A 10,553-nucleotide genomic window follows, 5' to 3' on the forward strand; every position below is an offset into this window, starting at 1 on the left:
ATCGAATCGTGAGGCTAGTGATCGATTCGATTACGATTATCGATGCATCTCGATGCATCTTAAATCGATGCATCACTTTTTTTCCCCAAGACATGATTTATTTTTTCTCACTTTCTTTTTTCTCACTGTGTGGCTACTTTTAAAATAAAAGTGCATTTGGAATTGCATTGTATTATGAATAAACAACTGCATGTACTTCCATTATATTTTATTTGATTATTGTTATTTTTTTTTTTTATCGATTTTTGACATTTGTGAATCGATGCAAAATCGTGCACGTCCGCATCGCGATGCATCTTATAATCGATTATTTTTGACACCCCTAATTAATACTGGTATGAATATGCATCTTTCCCCCAAAACTGAGATAATTAATGCTTTTATTTTGAAGAGAGATTACGTAGTTTCCGGTCTTTCTCTGACCGTCTCTGTCTAACTTGACGCAGCTCTGTCCAGCCCGCCTCGTCATCAGCAGATCTCAGTCAATCAACCCGAATCATCCTCATCAGTGGCTGCCGCCACTAGAGGGCGCAAGGGCACCGCCCCACCTATACCCACATGGAACTGCAGTCAAGCCAGCCCTCACCTCAGAAAGCACTGTCATTCTAGCCCCCACTTGTTTTGTGGTGCGTGTATACACTAGGCATTACTGTAAAAGCGTGCGAGAACTGATTTCAAAATAAAAGCGCACTCCCAGAACAAATCTATACTAATTAAATTGTAATTTTTATAATTCCAATTGCACGCTATAAGAGTTGATGTACAATTTCAAAGTAAAAGCCTACCATTTTTTTGTTTTCACTGTTTTCTGAAGATTCAAATGAATAGTTAAAGGAAACTGCCTGTTATTACAAAATAATTATACTTCAGACTGATAGTACTCAACCCCAGGGTGTCATCCACAAAATTTCAGAGCAAAGTGATTTAGCATTTCAGAATAAAAGCCTTCTAACTATTCATATTTGACTGCATCACATGTACATTTGGAGTAAAATTGATAGAAAACTACCTGTTATTATTGAATAGTTAGAAGGCTTTTATTCTGAAATGCTACATCAGATTGCTCTGAAATTTTCTGGGTGACACCCCAGCGTGGAGTAGTATGAGTCTGAAGTGGAATGGTTCAATAATAACAGGTTTTCTATCAATATTACCAATATTACTCCAAATGTACATGTGATGCAGTCAAATATGAATAATCCGTTAATATACTTAGAATAACGTTAATAAAACAGTTATTGTTATACATAAACATAATGTGTATTGTATATCTTCTTAAATGCTTAATTTGTTGTTTAAATGTGTAAAATGAATCATTTTATTGGCTTTTGTGTTTTTATTTTGAAAAAGCATACCGGAAGTTCTTACATTTGCCTGGCTGTTTTCCCGACTTTTTTGGAACGTAACGTCGACAACTCGGGTGTGACGTCACTCAACCGTGAAATCCTTCGCTCCCAGTTTTAGGAGACTTGCTGCTACCATTTGTTAGAATTGGGGGACGCTGCGGTGACCCATCTATAGTATATATTTGTGTAGCTAGCTAGCATACAGCTCGGGTCCGACTCTTTCAGGCTTCCGGTAGCTATTCCGGAAGCGTGCTGACGTAGGGCGTCGGTGAGCTGGGACGTGTGTAGGTTGAAACTCCGTTCGTTAGCAGTAGCATATTATTTTCCGGTTATATACTTTCATAAGTTTAATTTACAAACAGAAGACTCCTATGTGCGAGTGATATTATCACGAATATAAAGTGCAACCGGAGCTCCGTTAACTTAGAGGAAGAAGAAGCTCCTCGTGGACTCGGATGAATGGTTTAGCTGTGAAGCTAACGTTAGCTGTGAAGCTATTGGAGCTTTGAAGGGTAACGTTTGTCAGTATTAAGTCACTGTGTGAAAAGGAAAATGTCTAAAGTCCAGATGCTGCGAGCGGTGGTGAAGCAGCGCCTAACTGCTGCTGTTGAAGAGGAAGTTACTCGTTCACAAGAGGAGATCGATCGACAAGGAAAACTGCTGGACGCTGTGCAGTTACACACAGAGGCCTTGCCTCCAGACCTCCAGCAGCTGTTGGTCATTGGGGAGGGGGTTCCTGCTGAGCGGCAGGAGTGGAGCCCCAGTCTGGACCAGGAGGAACCAGAGTCCCCACACATTAAAGAGGACCAGGACCTCAGGACCCAGGAGGACCCAGAACCCACACACATTAAAGAGGAACATGAGGAGGAGCTCTGGATCAGTCAGGAGGGAGAGCAGCTTCAGGAGGACCCAGAGCCCCCACATATTAAAGAAGAGCAGGAGGAACTATGGATCAGTCGGGAGGGAGAAGATTGTCAAGGGCTGGAGGAGGCTGATATCACCAAGTTCCCATTGATTGCTGTTTGTGTGAAGAGTGAAGATGAGGAAGAGAAACCTCAGTCCTCACAGCTTCATCAAAGCCAAACTGAGGAGAACAGAGAGGCAGAGCCTCTAGCCAGCAGCTCAACTGAACAGATGGAAATAGAAGCTGATGGAGAGGACTGTGGAGTATCAGAACCAGCCAGGAACTTATATCCAGCTAGTAACTCACAACCAACCAGTGATGACAAGACTTCAGACTCTTCTGAGACTGAAGACAGTGAGGATGAATGGATGGAAACTAGTGAACCTCAGTCAGGTTTACAGAAAAAACGTGAAGTTCTTGGGAAGAAAAGATTTGGTAATGAACCACACTTGAACACACACATGGTAGTCGACACAGGTGAGAAACAATTTAATTGTTCAGTCTGTGGTAAAGGTTTTGGTCATAAATCAAGCTTGAAGTCACACATGATAATCCACACAGGAGAAAAACAATTTATTTGCTCAGTCTGTGGTAAATGTTTTGGTAATGAAGCACACTTGAAGAGACACATGATAGTCCACACAGGAGAAAAACAATTTATTTGCTCAGTCTGTGGTAAAGGTTTTGGTCATGAAGCAAACTTGAAGAAACACATGGTAGTCCACACAGGAGATAAACTATTTAATTGCTCAGTCTGTGGTAAAAGTTTTGGTGAGAAAGGAAACTTGAAGAGACACATGATAGTCCACACAGGAGATAAACAATTTAATTGCTCTCTCTGTGGTAAAGGTTTTGGTCAGGAAGCTAACTTGAAGAGACACATGATAGTCCACACAGGAGATAAACAATTTAATTGCTCTCTCTGTGGTAAAGGTTTTGGTTGTGAAGCAAACTTGAAGAGACACATGATAGTCCACACAGGAGATAAACAATTTAATTGCTCTCTCTGTGGTAAAGGTTTTGGTAATGAAGCACACTTGAAGAGACACATGATAGTCCACACAGGAGATAAACAATTTATTTGCTCAGTCTGTGGTAAAGGTTTTGGTCATAAATCAAGCTTGAAGTCACACATGATAATCCACACAGGAGATAAACAATTTAATTGCTCAGTCTGTGGTAAAAGTTTTGGTTTTAAAGGAGACTTGAAGAGACACATGATAGTCCACACAGGAGATAAACAATTTAATTGCTCAGTCTGTGGTAAAGGTTTTGGTGAGAAAGGAACCTTGAAGACACACATGATAATCCACACAGGAGAGGCACAATTTATTTGCTCAGTCTGTGGTAAAGGTTTTGGTCATAAAGGAAACTTGAAGATACACATGATAGTCCACACAGGAGTTAAACAATTTATTTGCTCAGTCTGTGGTAAAGGTTTTGGTCATAAAGCAAGCTTGAAGGCACACATGGTAGTCCACACAGGAGAGACACAATTTAATTGCTCAGTCTGTGGTAAAGGTTTTGGTCATAAATCAAGCATGAAGACACACATGATAATCCACACAGGAGATAAACAATTTATTTGCTCAGTCTGTGGTAAAGGTTTTGGTCATAAATCACACTTGAAGACACACATGATAATCCACACAGGAGATAAACAATTTATTTGCTCAGTCTGTGGTAAAGGTTTTGGTCATAAATCAAGCTTGAAGACACACATGATAGTCCACACAGGAGATAAACAATTTATTTGCTCAGTCTGTGGTAAAGGTTTTGGTCATAAATCAAGCTTGAAGACACACATGATAATCCACACAGGAGATAAACAATGTATTTGCTCAGTCTGTAGTAAAGGTTTTGGTCATAAAGGAGACTTGAAGAAACACATGATAGTCCACACAGGAGATAAACAATTTAATTGCTCAGTCTGTGGTAAAGGTTTTGGTCAGAAAGGAAACTTGAAGACACACATGATAATCCACACAGGAGATAAACAATTTAATTGCTCTCTCTGTGGTAAAGGTTTTGGTCATAAATCAAACTTGAAGACACACATGATAATCCACACAGGAGATAAACAATTTAATTGCTCAGTCTGTGGTAAAGGTTTTGGTCATAAAGCAAGCTTGAAGAGACACATGATAATCCACACAGGAGATAAACAATTTAATTGCTCAGTCTGTAGTCAAGGTTTTCGTCATAAATCAAACTTGAAGAGACACATGGAAATCCACACAGACGAGTAAACATTTAATTCAGGGTTCCCACGACCATGGAAAACCTGGAAAACTCATAGAATGAGTAAAATCCATGAAAGTTTAGGAAAAGTCATGACATTTTGTTGTGTGTAATGCAATTGTTACAGTAATTTTCCATATAATGTAACAACAGCAAATGTATTCTCTGTAGCTGTTGACATAAGGTAACTCTAATATGTGTCAACTTTAGTGCTTTTTGTATTTTTTATGATTTTGTATATGATTTTCCTGTTTTAGTTCAATAGCTTATATGATGCAGTGACACTAAAACACTAAAAGCGCATAGCAGCTGTGTCCTAATTGTCCTAGGTAATAAGTTCTGGTATTGATTCAGAGGCACCGCCTCACATTACATGGAAATTCTATTATCGATTCCTGAAAGTCATGGAAAAGTTTTGAAATTGTATCCATGAAAATGTGTGGGAAGTCTGTTAATAGGGCTGGGGCGCGTGACCTAACCGTGGGTGAGCTGTGCTTGCCAGTGCAATGCATTGTGGTCCAGTATTGACATGACGGCTAGGCTAGTAGTTTTGTAAATCAACGCATAATATTAGCTTGCTTCATATTGCTTCTTCCCCCTCCCCCGACAGTCAAACGCGTGCTACTATTTTGCTGAAACGGCCAAGAGATCAGCTAAACGTTAGCTTGCCTCGTTTTCTTATGTGGAGAGGCAGCCACACCAAACCCCATTCATCTGGCAACTCAATGTGGCCCTGTCTATATCGTCATGTCATGGTGTATTTAGGGAATTTATAAATGAAAAAATATATATATATCAATTTATTTTTTGTACCACTATTTGACATTGAAGTTAATGGCGAGTGGAACAGAGTGTACAGAAGCGGATCGTATTTACCCACAATGCCTTGCGTTGCTCGCCCAGACGTGACTTACCGGTAGTTGCCCCAGCTCTACTGCCATCTGGTGGAGGGGGGATTTGAGTGTTATGTATCTATGTGGATGTTTTTGTGCTTTGTTGTGCTCTTGTGTTTATGTACAGGGTTTGTACAAAGTCTTGGAAGTTTGGAAAATGCTTGATTTTAACCGTCATGTTTTCAAGGTTAGGAATATGCTTGAATTTGAATATTCTCCTTGAAAAGTGTTTGATTTTCATGTGCTGACCAATTTGGGGCCCGCGGGCCAAGTGTGGCCCGCGCTCTGTTTGTTTTGGCCCGCCACGGATTTGGGGATTTTTTTTTTTTTTTGATGTGGTGACTGTGAAACAGTGAATGTGGCTGCGGATACTGTGTTCACTCCTGAGATTGCATCCCTGCAAATTGTCATGGCAAATTGTTTACAAAAGATGGACAATAAAGCTGATTTTCAAAGTACCTTGAGGATTTTTCAAGTTGTGAATTAAGTCAAATTTCTCTCTTGATTACAAAGGTGGAAAATACAACTGTTTTTATGGTGTTTACTGATTAAATGTTTAAGCTCCCCACAAATGCAGATGTTTTTTTTATATATATAACCAATTGCTAATTATTACAATTACCAAACAGATAAAAAGTAGATTATTATATTGAAATGTTATTTTAGATTTAGAATGTTAATTTTCTATAAAACACAATACATTTTAATGTAATTCCACAACGTTTATTTTTGGCCCTCGGCCCTCCACCCAGATTGAGTTTTGGCCCTTCATGGGAAAGAATTTGGGCACCCCTGCTTTAGAGTCTAAAGTGACAGTCTAAAGTTTAGACTGTCACAGTCACATGACTCCTTCATGGTCCCTTGATAAAGTCTGCAGATGCATGTTACCTCGCCTCTAAAAAAAAAACAGCACATCCCTAGATACCGTTTATTATATCGCAATCTCAATATTGTCCACCATAATCACAAATCGCACCTTTCCCCCAAATCGTGCAGCACTACTGTAAACATTTTGAATGTAGCTGTTTATATACCGTAACACAAATACAACTATTTTTGACTGAGAAGCATGCCAGTTTACTCTCTTTTTGACTGAGAAATGTGCCAATTTAGTAGACAATTAGGTATAGTATATCTATCTAGTATAGTATGGTATGTATAGTATCATAGACATATAATATTAACAGTCAGTAGTCCATACACACCCCAGGGAGAGGATATAATGAAAGAAAGAAGATTCCAGGGAAGGCACTTTTCCGGTTTTGAATGACAGCAGTCCATAATTTAAGAGGGGATAACCCCTAATAAGCTACCAGTCATCATTGTCTATCATATAAAAACATAATCTAGGGATGTATATGAATTAAAAAAATCTAATCACAAATAGAATTTGCCCACCCGGATGGTACCGATATGTACAATTTTGAACTGTGTCCCATTCCCTCGAGAAGTCATTCTTCTACCTTAAGGGCCACCTTCACTCCTCACGATGGGATAGTATGGGTACATTATACCTTTTCTGAATCCTTATAGTCCTGTGAGTATTCCAGTGTTTGTTGTTTGTATCTCTGATGTTCCTAGATGCCACAGTGCTGAAATAAAGACTATAGTTTAGACGAAAATTGTGGAAAAACGAATGTCACTGACAGTTTGAGGAGCTCCTGTGACCTCTGTATTTGTCAGACAGACTCACAACTGAGCTTAAATGAAAGCTAGGAACACGATTTTCAGACGGCAGCCCGTCTTTATTGTCACACGAACACACTACAACACATGCATGCAGCCACTACACACACTCATGCTGACGGTGGCCGGTGAAATATGTCCTCTGCATTTGACCCATCCAGGCTTGTCCTTTCCTCCAGGGGGCAGGCCAGGAGCAGTGGTTGCTATTTCTTTCCAGCGCCCGGGGACCATCATTGGACCAACTTCAGATGTTGTCGTCACTGGTCGGATGACGATCTCTTCTGCATGTTTTTAGTGGGGGGTTATGTACGGAGGAACCCCCTGGGGGGTACGGGGAGAACATGCAAACTCCACACAGAAAGGCCCTTTCGACGAGATAGCCCACCTGGGCAGTAGGCACTGAAGATATGGGGGGGTCACAACTCCAGCGCCCACAGCGTCCCAGGTGGGAATCGAACCCAGGACCTTCGAGCTGTGAGCCGACAGCGCTTATCACTGCATCACCGTACCCCTGCTACCTATCAAACATGTTCTCATCAAACATGAGTAAAGGTCCTCAAAACGAGCCTAGAATAGGATATGCATCAGCACCTAGAATCCAAATTATTGTAGGGGCTGGCTAACTTCATGAGCTGATAACTGTGACAAAGCTGCCATTCTGCAAAGGCTATCATACTAGAATATCATCATGTTCAAAAATCATGATTAGAATTTGCCCACTTGAGTGGTACCGATATGTGAAATTTTGGGGTTTGGCCCATGGACTATCAAGTATTTGCACTCAAATCCCAAGTGAAGACAGGCAAGTCCTGAGAAGTCCCAGGTCCTAAACTTTGAGTTCCAAGTCCTAAACAAGTCATACTGCGCATAATGCTGACATTGCATTTTCATATAATCCATCATGTAGGCTACACTTGTCTTGAGCAATGCATTGTATGCACACAGCACACCTCAGTAAAAGAGGAAACATCAAAATAGCCTAGGCCAGTAAAACTATGCACTCCAGTCAACAGCACATTCCATTTGATACTGAAAAGAACGTCCTCAATGTTATTAAAACAGTTATACAGAAACGTAATTAGTAATGCATAGCTTTCGTTTAAATGCTTTATTTATACTTTTAATGTGCAAATTAATCATTTTCAATGGTTTGTGTGTTCTTTTATTTTGAAAAACTGAAAACCCCTGACCGGAAGTTCGTCACTTGCTAGTTCTTTAGGGTGTGTGTGTGTGTGTGTGTGTGTGTGTGTGTGACAAGCTGCCACTTCCAGTGAACAGCATTTATCCGTTTTATACTGAGAATAACGTTAATAAAACAGTTATTGTTATACATAAACATAATGTGTATTGTATATCTTCTTAAGTGCTTAATTTATTGTTTAAATGTGATTTTTTATTGGCTTTTGTGTTCTTTTATTTTGAAAAACCATACCGGAAGTTCTTATATTTGCCCGGCTGGTTTCCCGACTTTTTTGCAACGTTACGTCGACAACTCGCGTGTGACGTCACTCAACCGTGAAATCCTTCGCTCCCAGTTTTAGGAGACTTGCTGAGTCTTTCTCGGTGCGTTGAGTATCTCCTCGTCCTCGAATATCTCCTCTCCGTCATCTACGTTTGCTGGACTGCTGCTTCTGGACGCCTCCCGGCTTCCGTCCGTTCCCAAAACAAAAGGCAAAAAGCAATGGTGTTGCATTCAGGGCGCCTCAGAAATAGTTTCCTCTAGTAAGAGAGTGGCGTCAGCGGAGGACCAAAATGCAAGAATCATTAGCATTGAACAGCCAGGAATGGGTCTCGCGCTACTTTTGCATGCTAAAATAAAGCAGATAATGTACAATTTGATTCATTTCAAGGGATGAAAAACCCTTTCAAAGTACAACACTGTCTATTTTGATGCAACTCGACAGTGCTGCTTTTTTTACTGAAGAGTTCCACTTTCTACTTCCTGGGAAAAAACTGGTCCATTGGAGTGAATGGAGATGTCAGAACTCTTCTATTACCGTATACAGCTCTGCTCAGAAACAGGAAAGGAGTTAATACATCAAAGAAATCGATTTAACCATGGATTTTACCGATGCAAACACGCAAGGAAAGATGCATCGCGAGTTCTGCGTCAATTGTATCCGACGCACATTGAATCAACCGATGCAGTCGCATCGCGCACGCAACGTTTGCATGGAAAAAGCACTACCTGTAGCACTTTGTGTGAGGAGAGGGATCATTAGGTGACGTTAGCTGCAGCTGTTGTCCCAACCTCAGATCTCCGCTGGTTGGATGGCATTGGCTAGTGCTTCGTTCGGGTGTGACAGAGTTAAAAATGCACTTTATTATGTATTATTTCTAATTTATTTATGTCTCTTTTATTTATCATTTAATGGTCCTGTCAAGTGTTGTGTGAATTTTATCTTTAGGAGTTATTTTTGTCTACTGAATCTGTAGTGTTTGCTGTGGAAATTGCCTTTTGCACATCGCGTTCTGTACCTCCTGAGTTTCCGTAGCCCCGCCCCTTCCCCCTCACAGTGCCGTCTGCATTCTTGAGGTAAGTTTGATGTGAAAATGCTGCCTTGATATATTACTATTTTCGGTTGAAAATGAGCCATTTACTTCGTAGTCTTTGGTGCATATTGTTAACTGATAGTATTTTGATGTTACCCAACTGTTTTTGTACCGCTTTGGCCATTCATTTAAGTTGTTTTAGACGTTTTCAATGCACTTTCTAATCGCTATTTTGCCATCACCGAGGGCTGGCTTTTGTCATGTGACCAACGAAGTAGATATTTTACGAGTGTAATCTCTGTTATCTTGAATGTTCAGGAAGCTGATGTGCAGAATGAGAGGCCAGAAGACAACTTAAAGTGTCTCTTATTGTCTTCTGCAGGTATGCATTTTCCTGTTAAACAGGGCTGCCAAGTTTCAGCCACAATTAGGAGTGAGATTTGCCAGCCAGCGAATGCGATTTGAAAATTTGGCCCTTTTTTAGGGTAGATTTAGAGGGATATCTCAATTTAAATTAACATTAGGATTACTGTTGTGATGTAATTATTCAGTCTTCACCCCCATGCCAGCTGCTCTCCCTGCACTGTCAGCCTCCTCGTGCTCTCTCTCTGTCTTTACTCTCTTCTACTCCCTCATCTCCTGTCTCCCCTGCAGTCTCATTCTCTGTCTCTTCCACTATTTCATCCTCTGTGTCTTCTGGAGTCTCATTTTCCTCCGCTCTGTCATTTTCTGTCAGATCCTCCACTGTTTCCTCTGACCTGGCAAGTTTGGCAGGGGGTGGTTGACCCTTTACTGCCCAGAATGACAGCAGATCTCTCTGCTGCTTCTTCTTCCCTGACATCTTTCAAACAGACAAAAATCCAAGTGTGCAGTTAATGTAAATCCCCTTAGCTCATAGTAAGTATCAATTAGCTCACACATGCGTGATGATTTTAATGAACACTGCTTGTCACAGTTGTTTGTTGTTAAACCCACAGCAGCAATGTGCCA

The sequence above is a fragment of the Poromitra crassiceps genome (assembly GCF_964638095.1).
Source record: "Poromitra crassiceps genome assembly, chromosome: 29".
NCBI lineage: Eukaryota > Metazoa > Chordata > Actinopteri > Beryciformes > Melamphaidae > Poromitra > Poromitra crassiceps.